Raw genomic sequence first — 20951 nt, 5'->3', positions numbered from 1 at the left:
TAATGCAGATAAACAACTTCTTCTACTTGGGTTTACTAGTCAAATAAGCTTGTGTTATCTCTGTGTTACAAAATTCGTGAATGAAAGAAATAAAATGATTAATTCGGGCCCTGGGTGGCTCAGTCAGTTAAGCTTCTGACTCTTGATCTCAGCTCAGGTCTTGAGCTCAGGGTGTGAGTTCAAGCCATACATTGGGCTCCAAGCTGGGCGTGGACCCTACTAAAGAAAGAAAGAAAGAAAGAAAGAAAGAAAGAAAGAAAGAAAGAAAGAAAGAAAGAAAGAAAGAAAGAAAGAAAGAGAAAGAAAGAAAGGAAGGAAGGTGATTAACTGTTTAATGTCTAATCCAAGTATAATTGTTAAAAACAAATAATTTAAATAAATATGACTAGACTAAATAGTGGATATTCATTGAATATCTAAATCATTTCCAAAAAAGATAAACATTAATTGCAAAACTTGTGATGCCCAGTGTTTTACAACAACTGTTGGATCATTTAAAATTGCAGTGACCACTCCAGGAAACCTTTGGGGGCACCCTTAAAAAAGAGGATTCCAAGCATTCTTTGGATAGTATACAAAGGACAAAGTAAATCCAAAACACCTCTGAAACTTTCCTTACATGGAATGCAAATAATAATAATAATAAAATTTTAATAAAAGACTTTGGTCATCTGAGCAGGAAACCTTAAATTAGTCCATCTGCTAGAAACATAATTTGGATCCATCTATTCTCTTGAGCTTGAGCTTTTTAATTTTTACCAAAAAATTATTATAAGAATATATCTCTAAAAATTTTGAAATGTTTTTATAAGTTTGCTAATGTACTACAGGATGCTAATTTATAATAGACAGTTGCCTGCCTCTTTTTTTTAATTTAATTTTTTATTAACATGTAATGTATTATTAGCCCCAGGGGTACAGGTCTGTGAATCGCCAGGTTTACACACTTCACAGCACTCACCATAGCACATACCTTCCCCAAAGTCCATAACCCCACCACCCTCTCCCTAACCCCCTGCCCCTGGCAACCCTCAGTTTGTTTTGTGAGATGATCCCATCTTGTTTCATTTATCCTTTTGCTATCCCCCACAACCCCCACGTTGCATCTCCACTTCCTCGTATCAGGGAGATCATATGATAATTGTCTTTCTCTGATTGACTTATTTCACTAAGCACAATACCCTCTAGTTCCATCCACGTTGTGGCAAATGGCAAGATTTCATTTCTTTTGACGGCTGCATAGTATTCCATTTTGTGTGTGTGTGTGTGTGTGTGTGTGTGTGTGTGTGTACATACATACACCACATCTTCTTTATCCATTTATCTGTTGATGGACATCTAGGTTCTTTCCATAGTTTGGCTATTGTGGACATTGCTGCTATAAACATTCGGATGCACATGCCCCTTCGGATCACTACATTTGTATCTTTAGGGTAAATACCCAGTAGTGCAATTGCTGGGTTGTAGGGTAGCTCTGTTTTCAACTTTTTGAGGAACCTCCATGCTGTTTTCCAGAGTGGTTGCACCAGCTTGCATTCCCACCAACAGTATAGGAGGGTTAGTTGCCTGCCTCTTAATAGTCCCTAAAAAGCAAAGATTACAAGTGGTTAAAAAGGTTGGAAAAGGAGCTAAAAATACAAATGAGTCAAAGAGAAAAATGTCAAAACACTTAGAATAGTAAGCATACATGAACTCTGCATATGCCATGTGCACTGATGCTGAGAGAATGCACACAAGGGAACAGGTGTGCCTTTGGAAGAGGAAGAATCCATGAACTTTCCTAAGAGTTTTCTCCTACTGTGGAAGGATTTGTGGTAAATTCTGGTATGTTTCAAACTGCGGTCATAGACCATTGATGAGTTCTGATGAACGTTTATTTGAGTAGAAAATACAACTATTATCTCTATCTGCTTATGTAGTTGAATGGATGATATATGTATCTTCAATTTTATCTGTAATTTATAGATTTTATTATAGGGGTATTTATCCATATATGAATAAAAAAGAAAAAAATTTACTTAAAAAGTAGAAAGGAGAGTACATGCCTGGCATATACGGAAAATAAGCAATACATGGCAGTTTGTTAAACTTTTACTTCAGTTACTTATATGGTTTTATATGTGTATGCGCTGAGACATAATACACAGACTATTTCTTGCTGTGAAATGATGCAACATGTTTGAAAGCCGCTGTTTTTATACCGCAGTAAACTGAACGACGAAGGTTCTGTGTGGCCAGTAGAAAAGGCCAATATGGGAGCAGTCATCCTTTCTGTCCTGTACATGCACAGTGGTCACTCCTCAAAGCCAGGCTGCAGCCGCTCTTTGGTGGATTCATACTTTGTTGCCTTGTCTTTTATGATTTATAGCCAGGCAGCAACCTTTGTTTGAAAGAACTTCTCCTTTTTCAATCTTAAGCATGAATGCTGCCTGACATAGCTTTACATCACACTTCAGTGAACCAGTGGCATCCGGAGCAAGGAATCTTTACGTGTCCTTTCTTCCTTGTTTGGTTACACAGCTGTGCTAGAGGACCGCTTTCTCTTCTTGGGAGCTTTAGGATTAGCCTGGCCTCTTCACCAGTCTTGGACCTCCCTCCTGGGTATTCTGCTGGGTGCAAAAGCCCCGCTGTGCTACCAACCTTCGCTCGATTTAGCTACTGCACAGATCCAGCTTTCCAGTGTTGTTGCCCCAGTACAATGAAAGGGATTCTAAATGGTTTGTTCCCTGTCTAGATCCAGGCTCACCCACCTCTCTCCAATAAAGGGCATACACATGAATTTCCACCAGCGACTAGGGTCTTAGAAGTATTGATGAGTCAGGCTTTAGTTATCCTTCACCTTTAATCCTTTCTTTCCCTCCCTAAAACTGGAACAATTGTCTGTTCTGAATTTATTCAATCCCCTAGTCTTTACTGATGGTTGCTTATCCTACCCTATGAACTAATCACAGACTCTCAGGACCCCTTTCATGCAATACCATCAGTGCTGCTGCACATACACCACGCACACGTGCACATATCCACTTATACACATAGGTACATACAGTTCCAGTAAAGTTGAAATGCAATAAGCATATTTTATCACAATTAATTATCATTGTTCTGGAAAGTCGATGCAATTAGGTGGGAAAACAAGATCAGCAGTATAAATATTTGCAAAAATGAGGTCAAAATATTTTATGTAATAGGTCTATAAATGCAAGAAAATCAATGGTAAACTATTGAAACTGGTAAGAATTAATTAAAATCACCATTTATTGCTGAGTGGAACACATTTTAAAAACTGGATGACTATTTTGACCTTAATTATTTGAAATGATGTCTGTGCATGTGTGCACACATGTGTGGGTATATGTAGTGTGTAAGGAAGAGAATGTTAAAATGGTGACAGTGGTTATCTCTTCGGGTGATAAGATTATAACTATTTGTTTTTTTCCTTATCTATAGTTTCCAGATTTTCTATAACGAACATACGTTTTTATAATAAAAAGATAAGTTTTAAAATGGAAGAAAAAAAAAGAACCTCCCCCATGTTTTAAAACTACTTGCAAGGCCGGGATTCTGGTGATGGCTTCTTTGATATTGATACCCTCTGCCGTCTGTTGGGAACCTGTTCAATCTTTTAAGTCTTTATTCTGCCTACTCAGAGCAACCCTCTTCAGCAATATGGGAATCCCGTTGTGCCTCCTTGTTCTGTCATTCCCAGTCTAGCAGAACAATGTCAGGATGAACCTATAAAAATTAATGGATTTCAAGAAAAAAAAAAGAATGGGTTTCATATTGTAATTTACTTATATAAAACAGAAACTTAATATCCTTTCATTTGCTAAAAGGACAAAGATTTCCTGTACTTTTTAAAAAATATATTTTATTTATTTGACAGAGAAGGAGAGAGAGGGAGAGATACCACAAGTAGGCAGAGAGGCAGGCAGAGAGAGGGGGAAGCGGGCTCCCTGCTGAGCAGAGACACTCCCCACCCCCGCCATCCCTGATGTAGGGCTCGATGTAGGGCTCGACCCCAGGACTGGGGGATCATGACCTGAGCTGAAGGCAGAGGCCTAACCCACTGAGCCACCCTGGTGCCCCATTTTCCTATATTATTGGTCTTCAACCTGAGAGGAGATTTATAAAGGAAAGCAAAGATTTCATGTTTTATCAAAATAATTTTCTGTGCTTTATCAGGTCTTTTATGGGTTTTGCTCAACTATGTAACCTCCTGGTATTGGCTTTTAAAATCTTTTATTGTTACTGTGGTCAAATACATAATTAAGTATTGATTCACAATCTGTGATCCTACTTAGTCTGGTATCTAAAACCTTTTGGTATTTTTGAAAAACTTGCATCCACCTTGGCCATTTTCTTTCTTTCTTTTCGTTTTTTTAAAGGATTTTATTTATTTATTTGACAGAGAGAGATCACGAGCAGGCAGGCAGAGAGAGAGAGAGGGAAACAGGCTCCTCGCTGAGCAGAGAGCCCGATGCCGGGCTCGATCCCAGGACTCCATCCCAGGACCCTGTGATCATGACCTGAGCTGAAGGCAGAGGCTTAACCCTCTGAGCCACCCAGGTGCCTCCAACCCTTGGCCATTTTCAAAGTTCTTGGACATTCAAAATTAGACTCAGGAGAAGCAAAGACAAATTTTTGGCTGATTAAGCAGCAAAGACCCCGGCCTTAGAATTGATCAAAACCAAGGCAATTATCTCCTGAAGGAAAATCTGAAAGTCCTTATACCAGTATAAGGTATGTTCAATCTAGGACATCCCACAAAGAAAAACCTTATTGGGCTGACCACAGTTGTAGTTTCAGTCCACTGACTAATTTATGGTACAGCCCAAACAAGAAACCTATCTTGCCACAGTCCATGAAAAGACCCCTCATGAAAATGACTCATCATCAGCTGACCCACTGGGCAGCTGATAAACTTAGAAATCTCATGAAACAATATGAGAGGAGCTAGCTGTATTTCTAGGACCACCAACGAAGCACAATTAACTGGTACAGTATCTTTCTTTCCTTTTTTTTTTTAACCAATAACTTGTTATTTTCTTTATAACACTTCGTAATCATTTTATTGGGGAACCTCCTTTGTCTATTTCTCTATGAAGTAATATGGCAGTATTTGTAACGTGTCCTTATACTCCTTGTGGACTTCTCTGCAGGAAATGAAGAATTCCACGAATGGGCTTATACTTGGCATTTTAGCTTGGAAAACACCCTTCAGATTTTTTGGGGAATTAATCATGAAGGACTGTTGGATTGAGGTATTGGGGCTGTTACTTGTCCTAATAAGTATGCTAACTCTGGTTGCAATATTACCCATATTACCCAGTAAGTAAAACTCCTTAGTTGGTGGTAAAACCCTGTAATATCGAAAAACTCACTGCTTTCATAGGTTATTTGCTGTACAGACTGAATCTCTTACTTGTTCATTCCTCTATCCTGCCTGAAACCCATATAGTAGCCAAAATACCTTACTGACTTTATCTAAGTTCTTCTTACAATGGCCTGTTATCAGGAATAAATTGTAGCCCCTGGGTTAACATATTATTTTTTCTTGTGACCCTCATTGCAGATGGTCAAGCCGTATCTTTTTGCCCCTACCCTGCAAGAAACCATCGTCTGACTCTACAAACCTGACTGACTGTTGATTTGTGCCAGAACAAACCATACTCATGAGATACCTGAATGAATAGCTTGGCCTCTATCCCTAGAGAGATAGAAAAATTTTACTGATAAGAATGTATAGTATTCTCTGTGTCCTTAAAAAATATTCAACCACTTTTTCTTTGGCTAATAGCTTCCTTGCCCTACCCTCCTTCCTATGAAAACCTTCCTTTCTAAAAAAACAAAAACAAAACAAAAACAAAAAACCTTCCAAGGCTCAAAATGCGTCTCCTTGGAGCATCTCTGCTTGCTACATGGAATGCTGCCTGATTTATGAATGTCCTAAAAAAGCCAATTAGGTCTTCATATTTACTAGGTTGAATTTCATTTCATGGGATATCGATATATATTTTTAAAGATTTATTTATTTATTTATTTATTAGAGAGAGAGAGAGAGAGTGAGTGAGCCCGGGCATCGGGGAATGGCAGAGGAAGAGGAGGGAGAATCCCAGGCAGACTCTGTGCCCGGCACAGAGCCGACATGGGGTTCGACATGGGGCTCGATCTCATGAGCCTGATGTCACAACCTAGAGATCACAACCTGAGCCAAAACCAAGTCATTGTTTAACTGACTGTGCCACCCAGGCGCCCCTGGATATATATATTTTTAACTTTATTAGAATCTATCAGTTTCCCAGGATGGTTGTACTATTTTACTCTTACCAGCAACAATAGATAAATTGGCTGCACATTTTTGTCACCATGAGTGTTCTCTGTCAAATTTTAGCCATTCTGGGGCGGCGCCTGGGTGGCTCAGTGGGTTAAAGCCTCTGCCTTTGGCTCAGGTCGTGATCTCGGGGTCCTGGGATTGGCCGCGTTGGGCTCTCTGCTCAGTGGGGAGCCTGCTTCCCTTCCTCTCTCTCTGCTGCCTCTCTGCCTACTTGTGATCTCTGTGAAATGAATAAATAAAATCTTTTAAAAAAATTTTTTTAGCCATTTTGATAGGCATGCAATGGTATATCAGGGCATTTTAAATTTGGGTTTCTAAGGAGTGGTGGATGATACTGAGAATTCTTTCTTATGCCTCTTGGTCCTAAAGAAATCTTTTGTGAAGAGATTCCAAGTGTTTTGTCCACTTTTATAATTGGCTTGGCATTTTTTTTACTTTTTTCATAAACTTTCTTTTTTTAAAGACTTTATTTATATATTTGAGAGAGAGAGCATGAGCAAGGAGAAGGTCAGAGGGAGAAGCAGACTCCCCGTGGAGCTGGGAGCCTGATGATGGGGGACCTAGTCCCGGTACTCTGGGATCATGACCTGAGCTGAAGGCAGTTGCTTAACCCACTGAGCCACCCAGGCACCCTTATGTAAACTTTTTATATTAGAATAGATTTAGATTGGGCGCCTGGGTGGCTCAGTGGGTTAAAGCCTCTGCCTTCGGCTCAGGTCATGATCTCAGGGTCCTGGGATCGAGTCCCACATCGGGCTCTCTGCTCAGCGGGGAGCCTGCTTCCTCCTCTCTATCTCTCTGTCGTCTGCCTCTCTGCCTACTTGTGATCTCTCTCTGTCAAATAAATAAATAAAAATCTTTAATAAAAAAAAAAGAATAGATTTAGATTTATAGAAAAGTTGAGAAGATAGTACAGAAGATTCCCATATACCGTGCCTTCAGTTTCCCCTACAATTTGCATTTTACATTAGAGTGGTATGTTTGTCATAATTGAACGAATACATTATTATTAACTAAAGTTCATATTTTATTCAGATTTCCTTAGTTTTTACATAATGACCTTTTCTTATTCCAGGATTCTACCCAGAATATCCCATTATATTCTCCTTATGCTCTTCTTGACTGTCACAGTCTCTCAGATTTCCCTTCTTATTAATGATCTTGAAAATTCTCAGGAGTAGGGGCACCTGGGTGGCTCAGTGGGTTAAAGCCTCTGCCTTCAGCTCAGGTCATGATCCCAGGGTCCTGGGATCAAGCCCTGCATCGGGCTCTTTGCTCAGCAGGGAGCCTGCTTCCTCCTCTCTCTCTGCCTGTCTCTCTGCCTACTTGTGATCTCTCTCTGTTAAATAAATAAAAAGATCTTTAAAAAAAAAAATTCTCAGGAGTACAGGTCACGGACTTTGTAGACTCCCTCAACTGGGATTTGTCTGATGTATTTCTCACAATCAGGGGTTATGGGTTTTGGGAGGTAAAGTACCATTCTCACCACTTTGCATCATGGGTCTTGTTAAAAAGAAAACCACAGGCTCAAAATAGCATCATTTAGGTTAAACCCCAAGAAAGTAAACCAAAACTTCATACCTAACCTAAACTGCAGTTTCAGCCTCCCAGAAATGTAACCTTTAACCAGTCAACATGGAATTTCTTGGTCAGTACTAGGGACTTTACTGGTACACTCCTTCCTCTCACCCTAGGAGGGCAACCTTGCCTGAATAACATATTCCCTACTGATAAGTACCGTGGTCTTGTCTTTCTTTCTTCTTCTTTTTTCCTTAAAGTCTTCTCTTTGCCTTTAAAAACCTCCTTTTGGAGTCAGCCAGATGGTATAGTTGGTTGAGTGTCCGACTCTTGGTTTTGGCTCAGGTCCTGATCTCAGCGTCCTGGAATCCAGCACCACGTGGGTCTCGGTGCCCAGTATTCGGAGCGTGGAGTTGGCTTAGGGTTCTCTCTCTCTCTGCCCCTGCCCACCCTGTTCCCTCTCTCTCTCTCTCAAATAAGTAAATCTTAAAAAAAAAAAAAAAAAACCCTCCTTTTATTTAGCCCAGCAGAGCTCTGCTGTGCTTATTGGTTGGAATGCTGCCTGATTCAGGAATCATTTTTAAAAAACAGTTTGATCTTCAAATTTATTTGGTTGAATATTATAATTTACAAAGATTTATTTATTTATTTATTTATTTGAGAGAAAGAGCGCGCTCGCGAGCAAGCTCAGGAGCTGGGCTGGGGAAGGGCAGAGCTGGACTCAAGGCTGGATCCCACAACCCTGAGATCATGACCCCAGTTGAAATCAAGAGTCCGAAACTCAACCGGCTGAGCCACCCAGGCACCCCAGAACTCTATTTCTTAACAATATGTACTATTACATTATTTATCTCTATTGTTGTTAATCTTGATCAGCTGGCTGAGGCAGTGTTTGTTAGGCTTCTCCACTGTAAAATCACTTTTTATCCCATTTCCATGGGTAGGGAAGTGAGTAGCCCACAGTTAGTGTAGTAGCTACATAAATTTGGGATACTTCTGCCTGGGACATTTGTCTATTTTCCCTATTCATTTTTCTATCTATTTACTTATATCAATATGTACATGCAGATATTTATTTATTTTAAAATATTTTATTTTATTTTTTTTAAAGATTTTATTTATTTATTTGAAAGACGGAAATCACAAGTAGGCAGAGAGGCAGGCAGAGAGAGAGAGAGAGGGTAGCAGGCTTCCTGCGGAGCAGGGAGCCCGATGCGGGGCTCGATCCCATGACCCTGAGATCATGACCCGAGCCAAAGGCAGCAGCCCAAACCACTGAGCCACCCAGGCGCCCCTAAAATATTTTATTTAATTGAGAGAGAGTGAGATCAGGAGCAGGGAGAAAGGGCAGCGGCACATGGAGAAGCAGACTCCCCGCTGAGGAGGGAGTCCAGTGTGGGGACCGGGTGGGGGGGGGGTGGTGCGGGCGCTTCCGGGCTTGATTTCAGGGCTTGATCCATCGCTCAATCGCAGGACCCTGGGATTGTAACCGTCCCTCAGGATAATATACTGCTTAAAATATAACTAATGAGGAGTTGTATTGGTCCTGCAAGCAGGCTTAAAAATGACCTTGAGAAAAACCTGTACTAGCAGCGGGCCGCTAGGGGAGATGATGATACATGTCCTTGAAGCCGAGCAGCCAGGAACACCAGCCCGCTCAGGGCGGAATACCGTGGCTTCCCTTTTCCGTTGTCTCCCTAGCCCCAGAGAAAGCCCGCTGTGGAGGTAATCCCTTTAAGTGCGCTTGCTCTCGCACAAATTCAAGCTGCCTGACCGGGCACACCCTACTCTTCTTCTTGTTTACTTACGAGTTTCGTGGTCTACGTCTTCCATCTCTTTGTTGGTCGTTATCTTGTATCTAATAAATAACTGAGGGCTGGCCGTGCTTCCTTTACCTCCCCTGCGCCTTTAGGAAGCGGCAAGTGGCGCCCAAACAGGGACGGAAAGGAAACAGGACTAGAAGCCCCAAGGTGAGTTTTTGCAGGGCTGTGCCTCGCCTTTCTCCCCCGACCCCCTGCCTGTGAGCTGTGGGTACTTACCAGGGTATGGCCAGTGCAGTGTGTTCAGAAGTTTTACTTCGAACTCTCTATCTAGTGTTCGGGCAAGTTAGGTCCCCCTGGGGTCTCGACCTTCAGGGAACAACTGCCACAATAGGGAAAGAAAGTGGGAACTAAACTTCTCTGGTTATTTCCAGGGCAGAAGACATGGAGGAATTAGTGTGCACAGGGACTTTGGAGAGGCTATGTCCTTCGGGTGGTAGGTGTGTCTGATGGGTCTTTGAGGTATTGCATATTGGGGTCTAAAACCAGTGTTAACTTTTATTCTTTCTCCTGGTGGTCCCTGGAGTCCAGAGTCATCTGGTCACTGATTCACATGCTAGACTTGGACAGACCTTTGGGCCACATCTCACTATGCAGTGGGGATGAAGAAATAAATTCCCAAACGGAGAGACATTGCAGGGCTGGGCAGACACCCTGGTGGAGGGGAAGGAATTAGGGGAACAAGGAAGGGGGGATACATGGGGGGAAGAATCCACAGGGAGATGAGGGGAACTAGGTAGAGGTAGGCCTCAGTCTTTGGTGGTTGTGGTAAAATCAAGAATGAGTTCCCACGTGTAGAGCAACATGTACAATAAAATAATTTCCATTACTGTTGCATTATAGTCCATAAGGGAAATCTTCTCTTTAGGGGATCATTTTTATACTTAGGGGTGGGTAAGTCCTACTGGGGTAGGCCATGACAGTCATCAGCCCTGCAGTTTTGGAGGAGGGAATGCCGGCAAAAGAACACCCAGGGATCATCAGGCGTGTCTACACCTGTTTCACTCAACAAAGCTTATGTGGGTCCCAGACAGCAAACTGCACGCCACATTGGCAAATTGAGTAAGTGCTGCTAGTAATTCCTTTCTTGAAGGAATAAGAAATGATTGAGCCAGTGCCATGGGAGTGAGATGCAAGGTCAGAACCTAAATGATTTTCTCCATCTTCTCCCTCTGAACATCCAACTACCTGCACACACCAGTTCGCAATTGCCTTCAGTCTCTGTGGAGGTTTATAAATTTTCATAATTTCTCTAATCCTGTTTCTTCCTTCTGTAATTCTACCAGGGTAGCTTTTTGAGTTGGTCAACAGCCCAGACCACTTCAACATCCTGGATCATTTGTCTGGTCTTGATACTGTTAAAGAGTAGGCGGTCAGTTGGGTTCTGACGGGATAGCTGGAGGTCAGCAATGAGGAAGCCATCACCAGCTATCTGGAAGGTCAGAGGTGTGTCTGGGCAGCACTCCACAAAAAGCTGGATCAAACCAGACAGGCCCAAGGTGGCCAGTGCCAGGACAGAAACCCTTGACCAAATTAAAAGAAGAAGAAGAAGAAAAAAAGGGAAACCCAGCCTCCCACCCCAAGGTAGTAAGCCTGTTGATATTGATCATCAGTGAAAGACTCCCCCCCACCTCCCACCCCCTGCCATCCAGCTCCCTCTTGCTCTAGCTCTCCCTGTCCCTCTCCCTTTCTCTCCTCCTCTCCCTCTCTTTAGGACTGGCTGGATCGAGGCCTCAGGGTCCGGTGTCTCCCCAATTCACCTGGCAACAGTAGGTTAAAAAGAAAGCCAGGCCCCAAATGGTACCACTTACAAAGACCCCAACCCAGTAAGAAAACACTTACTACTTAGCCTAACTGCAGTTTCAACCTCCCAGAAATGTCACCTTTGACTAGTCAACATGGAATTTGTTGGTCAGTAGTAGGAACTTCACTGATAGGCCCCCACCCCTCCTCCTGTGAGGGCAACCTTGCCTAAACGATGCATTCTGGCTCACAAACTCCTTTCTTCTTTTATTTTTAAGCCCTCTGTGTCAGTCTTTAAAAACCTTTGCTCTCTGTAAACTCAGCAGAGTTCCCCTGTACTTGCTAGATGGGATGCTACCTGATTTGTGACTCATTTAATAAAGCCAATTAGAGCTTCAGATTTCATGGGTTTGGTATTTTTAAGATTTTTAAGATTTAAGCATAGGAATTAAAAGTGAACTTCTAGTGGCTTTCAGGGATAATGAAAAGCAGGCATGGTGCCTCCTGAGCTCAGTCTGTCTTGCTCTTTCTAAGGACTATTGGTAAGATTCTCTTGGTTTGAGCTCCCCTCTTTTTCTGCATTGGAGCTACTGATCTAATTGGCTTCTCGGTCCAGGGGTAATGGGGGTAGACAAGACGGACGGGAGGCTCAGAGAGAGCTGCAGTCCTTAGCCCTTGGTTCAGTCCGCTCTGTAGTTCCTCGTTGGGGTCCTTTCCCCATTTCCAGTCCATGGTTTCAATTTACTCGGATTTGCTGGTTGGTCCTTTCCTCATTTCCTGCCCACTCTCCATGTACCAAAGTCTACTGGTTGAGTCCATGCTGGGAATTGTTGGTGGTATGCGGGGCCTTCTCTTTGCCAGTAACATCTTTTGGTTACTGCTGTTGTGTTGAGGTGCCCTTGTTTATCTTGTCTTGTGGGAACAGAGGCTTAGGTAATTGGATTCTGAAATTCTAGAGTCAAGCGCGCCACCTTCTGGCCAGCCTGCTTGCTTTGTGTTGAAAAACTTGTGGGGCCAGGAGCTGTGAGTAAGTACAGAGATGGCAGAGTTTTACTCGAAATACAACTTGGAATTACAGTGTCCATGATGTGGAACATTGCAAGTACCTAAGATGAGTTAAGAAGTGTATTTAAAAGTAAGAGTTTTCCAATTTAAACAGAATGGGATACTTGTTTCCGTTGGCGAGCCAAAGCCTCCAGATGCCTTCCAGTGTATTGAAAGATTCATTGCAAAAGGCTCATGGAAAATTAAAAGACTATAATTCTGATGTAACTCCTGTTGATCCCCTCTATCGTCTGAGTACCCATTCCGCTAATCCTGTGAATTGTTTTTCTACTCTGAAGAGACGACACAGCTGTAAACAAAAGGCCTCCCAAGCCGATGGCTTTACAGACAATTCCATACCTACCTTCAAGAGAGGGCCCCATATGGGCCTCTCTCAGAGTTGATGAAAACGAGAGATTCTCTGGTAAACTGCTGTATTACGCCTTTAACCAGACAAGGGGTAACTCCGGTAAATACCAGAGCCTGCACAGGGGATCCTGGAAAAACTGGCAGAAGCCAGTGAAGGGTGGAAGCTCTCACCAGAATCGGTTCTGAATTTCTATCTGTAGCACCCAGTTGAGAGAGAGAAAAAAATTTCATATTGTCCCTTTCTTTTCGGATCCAAGCCCATTACATTGATCCTTTCTCTCCCTGGGATAGCTATTGTCTTCTTGTTTGTCTCGTTCTGCATTACTGGGCTAGGTGTTTGGTCTGCCTGGGGCGTCCAACTTGTGTTTTGTTTTGGCTGTTAGGGTGATTTTGGATTTTGGAAAGGTGATATCTTTTGCATCTTCTTTGGGGACCCAGCTTACACCCAAGCAGGGTTATTCAGTAATGCCAGAAAAACTTAAAATTGAAACTGTACCCGGAGGGAAAGAAAGCAGATAATGTAGTTAGATAGGTGGCTCCCCCGAAGTTGTCATTTAACTTAAAACCCAAATCTTTCAGAAAGTGACAGGAGCTGTCTTGATCTTACATAAGTTTTGCAGAAGTTAGCTCTAGAGGCAATTCAGAATTTACCTATTCCCTTACTGATCCCCAAATCTCCCGTTTATCTCCAAAAGACTTGTAAATTGTTGGCCTTAAAAAAAACCAGAGTAAAAAAAAAAAAGGCAACCCCCCCCAAAGTAACCATAGTGTCTCTGCACCCGTGTGTGTGTGTGTGTGTGTGTGTGTGTGTGTGTGTACTGTAATGTCAGTATTCTTCTTCCTGGATGGTATTGTTGAAATTAATTTGTAAAAGAGTTTCATTCATTTGGTTTGAAGGCAAGTGCTTGTAAGGATTGGGCAGTCTAAAACTCAGAAAGAAAGAAAAACTGGGGCATCTGAGTGGCTCAGTCTATTATAAGCATCTGGCTCTTGATTGCAGCTCAGGTCTTGTGAGATAAGCCCCGCATGAAGCTCTAAGCTAGGCATGGATTCTCTCTCTCCCTCTGCCCTTCCCCAACTTCCTCTATTTAAAAAAAAAAAAAAAAAAAAAAAGGAAAAGAAACTAACCCAAGTGTCTTTTAAATTTGTATGATCTGGGAAAATACAGAATTAATAAAAGCTAGTTTAAGGGGTGCCTGGGTGGTTCAGTGGGTTAAGCCTCTGCCTTCGGCTCAGGTAATGGTCTCAGGGTCCTGGGATGGAGCCCTGCATTGGGCTCCCTGCTCAGCGGGCTGCCTACTGCCACCCACCCACCTCCTCATCCCCCCCACCCCTCCACCCCCGCCTGCTTGTGATCTCTGTCTGTCAAATAAGTAAAATCTTTTTTTTTAATTTTTTAAGAAAACTAGTTTAAGGTTGATGGCTTAATTAAAACAGACACATCTTTAGAGTTACCAGCGTTAAATATAAAACTTCTATTTCACTGGAATTTACTAGTCTCCTTTAGTAGTTTCCCCAAATCTTTTTGGCAATCTGAAACCTTAATAGTTTCGCTAAGTTAGTTAAATGATAAGTTAAATTCATTAAATACCTAGCTCATTTTCAGATAGACAGAATATTAAAACATTATTTTGGCTTCTGATTACAGAGAAACTAAAAGATATTTAAGTGTGTTAGTGCCACACTAGAAAATTTAAAAAGGCAAGTGCTTCTAGAAATTATAAAATATACTCAGAAATTTGCAAATCTAAAGAAGCTCATGATACAGGCAGACTGGGTCTGAGGACCCAGGGAGGGTCCCACAGGACCAGCCAAGAGGGTCCTTGACTTCCCACAGGACAGAAATGAAACACAAGCCAGAGAACATAAAAACAGAGTTTCCTAAATAGGGTGAGTGACAGGTGGAGAATAGCAGACCAAGTAGTTGGAAGACTGGGAAAGGAAAGAGGAAGTCTCCTTGAGGCTAGCAGTTTATATTGGAGAGGGTCTAGGGTTGTGTTTCTTCAAGAGTGTGGTAGGACCCAATCAAAGGTGTCAGGGGAACAGTAGGTGTTACTGCATAAATTAGGGAAGGTAGGGATATTGATGCCAGCGTTAGCAGAGGTTGGTTTGAAGCTAATACCCTGAACCATGTTTGGTTCTTAGGTGTTCTTCTTAGGTGTTAACGGGTATTTGGGGTCTAGGACAGAACTCAGAGTATGATTTAATTTCCTTGGTCACCCTCAAAGTGGGAACATAGCTGCTTTGGTTGATTCAGGGGCAAAAGATGGAGTGTGAGTAAATGGGGCCTAGCAGAAAAACAGCAGAGATGGACACTTAGAATTTCTAAAACGGAGTCCCTTCAATTTTCTACCTCACTGCTGTAATAGTTCACAGGAGCTTATTATGACTAGACATTAAGGTTTCTAAGAGTTAAAAATTCTGATACAAGTAACTAAGACTACTGGAAATAATAAGGGAAATGTTTCCCTCTACAAGGAAAAGTGAAATACGTGGTTTTGGTAAGAAAAAGAAGGAGGGATAGAAATACATTTTTGTTGAGGGAAAAAGAAAGTACTTTTGTGTTAGTCACTAAAGTGAGACTGATAATTTTAAGAAGCAAAACATAGGACAACATCAGAATTTTTTAAGTAAATTCTACCCCACATGGGGATCAAGCTCACAACCCCAAGATCAAGAGCTGCATGCTCCCCTGACTGAGCCAGCCAGGCACCCCCAAAATCTGAACGTAAAAAGAAAGTTGTAGGGTTGTTTAAAAAAATAATAATAATAATTTTTTTGAGAGAAAAATTTTTTTAAAAGATTTTATTTATTTATCAGAGGGGGGGGGGAGAGAGCGAGCACAGGCAGACAGAATGGCAGGCAGAGGCAGAGGGAGAAGCAGGCTCCCTGCTGAGCAAGGAGCCCGATGTGGGATTCGATCCCAGGACGCTGGGATCATGACCTGAGCCGAAGGCAGCTGCCTAACCAACTGAGCCACCCAGGCGTCCCTTGAGAGAAATTTTAATACGTGATCAAGCTGGCTGACATACAAGCCAACAGCAACAGATTTCTATAAAGATAATGATACATTTGGATAATGTCCATTGTGCTCCTGCAAAGAATGGCCCCTTGTTGCCAGATTTTTGCCATCTTAAAGGTCCTATACCCATGGCAAGCAGTCTGCTCCTGAATCAGAAAAACTAAGGGGGGTAAAGAATGGCTGTAAATTAAAGGAACAGCTGGGGCCTGTGGAAAACCAAGGTGGTCACTTGGTTCTTCCTGGCTCCCTAACCAGCCCCATTTTTTGGGTTTTGCACTCTCTAACCTACCATAGTACATTTAAATGGACTCAGATGATAAATAGACATTGGTGGAAATACTTTACATAAAGTTACAGGAAACAGTCTACCAGCAAAGTCTGACCTGTCAGGTCTATAACCCTGGGAAAACTCCCTTTGTTCTAGAAGCCTCAGACCTCCCTCTGGACCCTTCGAACACGTGCAGCTGGACTTCATTCAGTTGCCACCTGGTAGTAGAGGTTATCAATATGTTCTTGTTACTGTATGATATGTTTTCCAGATGGGCTGAGGTTTATCCTTAAACTGCAAGGCTGATGTCCTCACAATAGTGGAAAAACTGTTAGAAAGTGTGTTTCCAACTTGAATTATACCTTCCACGTTCTCCACATCCCTGGACAAATACAAACCCTGACAAAAACCTTGCAGACTTTTTGGAATTCTCTCCCTTGTCAGTAATAGCGGCAGCTACGGGAAGTGTGTAGTGTCTTTGCTCAGGGCTGTCGTCTGCAGGTTAAAGAAGCCTTCTGAGATGGGCGTTCAAAGGATTCTGTCAGTCACTGTCTGTCTGGCCTGATGACTGGGTATTCTGGAAGTGTTGTCAGAGGAAGACAGCCCTTGAGCCTCAGGCAGAGGAACCTTACCAAGTGTTCCTGACCACAGACACTGCTGCAAAACTAGGAAGCATTGATCCTCAGGTCCACATCACACAGCTAAAAAATGTTGCACCTGACACTTGAGTCAGCACAGACGCTGGAGACCTTCAAATCAGACTGATGAAGAGAAGCAGCTGACATGGAGATCCACTGCTTCCATCCCAGATGATGGATCAAGACTTCATACTTGAACTAAACACAAACCCCTTACTCCTCCTTTTCTTTTCCTTTACTCTGGCATTGGCCCGGAAAGAGGAACACCTTCATCTTTACCCCCCAGGCCATTGCTAAGTGGGAGTAACCTCGGGAATTTAGAACAACCTTTTATTTCAGGCTAGGGAAAAACAAAACACAACACAAAACAACCCCCCCCCCCCGTAATTCTGCCCCCAGCTTTTCATAAGCAAAAGAAGGCAGGCACCTCATTGGTGGAATCGCCATTTACATTGTGAGAGAGGACCTACCAGGAGGCTTTTGTGATTCGGTATTCACTCCTGTTGGCGGATCCCTTCTTCCTGGTAAGGGATAAAAGTAAATAAGGCGATGATCAGGAACTTCTTAATTTCTTGAAGTTATTACAGAATCTGCTGCTGAAGCAGTAGCTGCTAGGCAAAGATTGGTAAAATCTCTGGCCACAGTTGTTCTGGATAATGAAATAGCCCTCCATCCTCTTCCAGCTGCAGAAAGACAGGTCTGTGCTGTGGCCACACCCCCTACTAAACCTGGATTGACACTTGGGAAGTTAAAAGCCAGGATATTTTTTCCTCAACATCGTCCCCGCCCCCCCCCCCTTTTCTAAAAGGAGGCCCTGTGAGCGAGCACACAGGGAGAGATGGGGGCTGATGTAAGCCAAGACAACGCCTGAGAAGGAAGCTGCAGAAGAGGTGAAACTCTTCCTGGTCTCCTTTAGGGTCTCTGACTGGGCCTGAGAATTAAGTTGGCTGTGAAACAGACTTTATTTTATTTATTTTTTTTTTAAATTTATTTATTTGACAGAGATCACAAGTAGGCAGAGAGGCAGGCAGAGAGAGAGAGAAGCAGGCTCCCTGCTGAGCAGAGAGCCTGATGCCGCACTCGATCCCAGGACCCTGAGATCATGACCCGAGCTGAAGGCAGAGGCTTTAACCCATTGAGCCACCCAGGTGCCCTAAAACAGACTTTGACAGGAGAAAAGCACGGAGGTATTTTACACTATGTGGAAGCTGTCAAGGAAAAATAAAGACCCCAAAAGTGCTAAGGCCTACATGCTTGCGCACTAGATTAAGCAAGAGTAGAAATTTTGAAAAAGTAACCAAAACATAGGAGGGGGCAAAAGACAGATAAGAGTTAATTTAACAAGGTCCATTTGCAGAGATTTCTCTCGGCCTCAACTTCCTGTCTCTGATAACAAGAATGTTTCTTAGCTCCTGGTAGAGGGGAGAGCATCTTTACAGGGGAGCTTTATCTTCCTCTGCGTAGGAAGGAGGTCGGTCAGAGCACCCTTCTTGAGTCTGCTCTTTTTCAAGTATGTCTTTAGCTCAAAATAATCCTTATGCTAGAGTGTCATATTTTGGGGTGCCCTATTAGGCCACCCCTACATTGGTGGCGCCTGAATCTGGGACTTCCAACACCCAGAACTGTGAGAAATAAGTTGCTTTTATTATTCAAGCCACCCAGGCTGCCGTGTTTCGTGATAACAGTGTGAGCATATTAAGAAACCCATCCATGATGCCAGGACTTGGTAGTTGACAATTTTCGGAGTTCTCGCTCCTGCTTCCCATGTGGGATCCACCGGAGAGAGCCAGATGAGCGGTGTGCCCCAACCTAAATTCAGTTGGTGTGAAAAATAATAAAGGGAAACTTCACTAAAATAGAGGCCAGAATGGGGAGCCATACCACCAGCATCAATCACAGGAAGCATTGTCAGTTGGAGACTCCCAACAGAATTCTCAACAGGAAAGAATTCACAGTGACAGGTCCCAAAAGGAAAAAATGTGGATTGTATCTCCTACATAAAACTGACTACCCCCCACCAACTCAGCCTGTGAGAAGCTGTCATCACCCTGAACTCTTGCTTTTCTCCAGTGGATTTTTGTTCAAAGCAACCCCTCCCAACTTCTTCCTCCTCCATAAGAGGACATTCCCCTCCTTTGTTTACTCAGCCTGCCTGTGGTTTTGCCACAACATGCATATCGTGAATTTGCAATTCTCTGCTGTTTCCAAATAAGCCCATTTTTGCTGGGAAAATAACTTATTTTTAAAGTTAACACCTGCCTATAGTTTACCCTTGCTATCGGCCTCCAATCACGGCGCACACAAAGCCTTCCCATTTTCTGCTAGAAAGCTCTCCCACTCCTCTGCCTTCCTTTCAGTCTCTGCCAAACCACAAGCTGCAAGCTCTGAATAAGTAGCATCCGCTTTCCCTTACTCAGGCCCCTCTCAGCCCTCCTCCATTGGTCCTAGTCCTCAGCCCTCCAGGCCCAGTCCCAGCAAGAAGCCCCTCACTGTTGATGTCTAACCCAAGTTTCTGTGAGTAATTTTCCAATCACTGACCCACAGGTTTATACTGAAGTGTCTCCCCTACTGCAGTAGCTAAAGCAAAAAATCAGCCTTACATTTTTTTTTCTTTTTCTTTTTTTTTTAAATCACAAGAAGAGAGGCAGGCAGAGAGAGAGAGGAAGCAGGCTTCCCGCTGAGCAGAGAGCCCGATGCGGGGCTCAATCCCAGGACCCTGGGATCATGACCTAAGCCGAAGGCAGAGGCTTTAACCCACTGAGCCACCCAGGCGCCCCAGAGATGGTAGACTGTTAACCCAAAGAACTATTTCCTCTTGGCAAGAAATTCAGGTTTCTTTTATGTTACCAAAGAGGAAAGCGAGAGGGGGTCAAGAACTGGATGATGTGTGTGTGTGTGTGTGTGATCCTGTAAGTTTTTTGTCCCTGGTCAGCTGATCTTTGCGTCCAGGAATCTGGTCGTGTTGATCCTGTAAATCTTTAAACATAGCATAGCCATTTCTGTACCTACTTCCTTACCTTCTCAGGTGAGGTGGATGTCAGGTAAAAAGCAATCTTTGCAAAATTTAGCTGTCAGATGCCTACAAGCAGAGCTACGCAAGCCAATATTCTGACGGTATAGGTCATAGCAGCAAGGGAAATAGAAGCAATACAGAGGAAGACATGCCCTTTCTGTTACAAGGCTAGTCAGATTCCCCAGGAAGTATTCCTCACTGCCGCCTGGACAATGCGTCTGGCTGCCAGGATTCAAGGAATGGGGCTTGGATCAAGCATTCACATTCACTGGGCTCCATTGTCACCTAATCCCTGTTACCGAGTCGTCTCCTGGCCTGACTGGCCAGAGACACTTCCTTTACCGCTTGCTTTACCGTCTCCAGAGGAGAATCCTTCAATGAATACATGGTGACAGGAGCAACAGAACAGAATCTACTTTTAATGTTAAAATAAAGAGCCTTTCAGTTGGGTTTCCCAGGCCGGAGCGCCACTAGCGGTGAAAACGGAAGGTGAGGGGCGCCTGGGTGGCGTCTGTGTGCCTTTGGCTCGGGTTATGGTCTCAGGGTCCTGGAATCGAGCTCAGTACTTGGCGGGAAGCCTGCTTCTCCTCCTCCTACTCCCACTCTCCCCGCGTGTGTTCCCCTCCCTTGCTCTGTCTGTCAAAACAACACAAAAACCCAGAAGCGTTGGTTTTCAGTCACCTGTTGTCTCTATAGTTTCATAAATTCAGCTGCTTTCGGATACTGGATAGCTTTAATAATTCATCTATTGGAGCGTGCGCATGCGCGGGGAGGGGGACGGTGGAAGGCGCCGAGCACAGGGGTAGACCCGGAGACAGTCCCAGCAGACTGCGGTGAGCCGCGAGTCCACTCGGGGTTGACTCCACCATTCCCACCCAGATCCAGACTTGAGGTGAAACCAAGAATCCAGTGCTTAACTGCACCACCCAGGCGCCTCTGGACAAACTGAAATTGAAATTGAAATCCTGGATCACAAAGTTAAAACTGACTGGATCTAAAAGGAGCCCCTTCCCTTTGCTTTGTTTTACGCGCCGAAAGGCATTATATTTCAAGAAAGGTATAGAGACATGAAGAGCCTGCCAGACAGGTTCCCCGCAGGCCAGAGGTTCAGACCCCATGCCCGCCGCCGCACGGTTTCGAGGTGGGAAGGAAAGAGGGGACAAGGACAGGGGCGGGGCTGTG

The 20951-nt window shown here is 43.5% G+C and overlaps 1 long non-coding RNA gene across 1 annotated transcript; it reads right to left on the bottom strand.

Moving 5' to 3' along the window:
• Positions 1–863: 863 nt before the first annotated feature.
• LOC309841479 lies at positions 864–20907 on the bottom strand. Its single transcript, XR_014299151.1, has 3 exons — positions 20798–20907; positions 17227–17273; positions 864–1583 (listed from the first exon to the last, which is right to left on the bottom strand). It is a non-coding gene; the product is annotated as an uncharacterized lncRNA (long non-coding RNA).
• Between the last annotated feature and the right edge of the window lie 44 nt (positions 20908–20951).

Source organism: Mustela nivalis (genome assembly GCF_964662115.1).
Source record: "Mustela nivalis genome assembly, chromosome: 10".
In the NCBI taxonomy this organism is placed as follows: domain Eukaryota; kingdom Metazoa; phylum Chordata; class Mammalia; order Carnivora; family Mustelidae; genus Mustela; species Mustela nivalis.
Note: the sequence above shows the minus strand (reverse complement) of the source record. Positions and strands in the feature narration are given on the sequence as shown.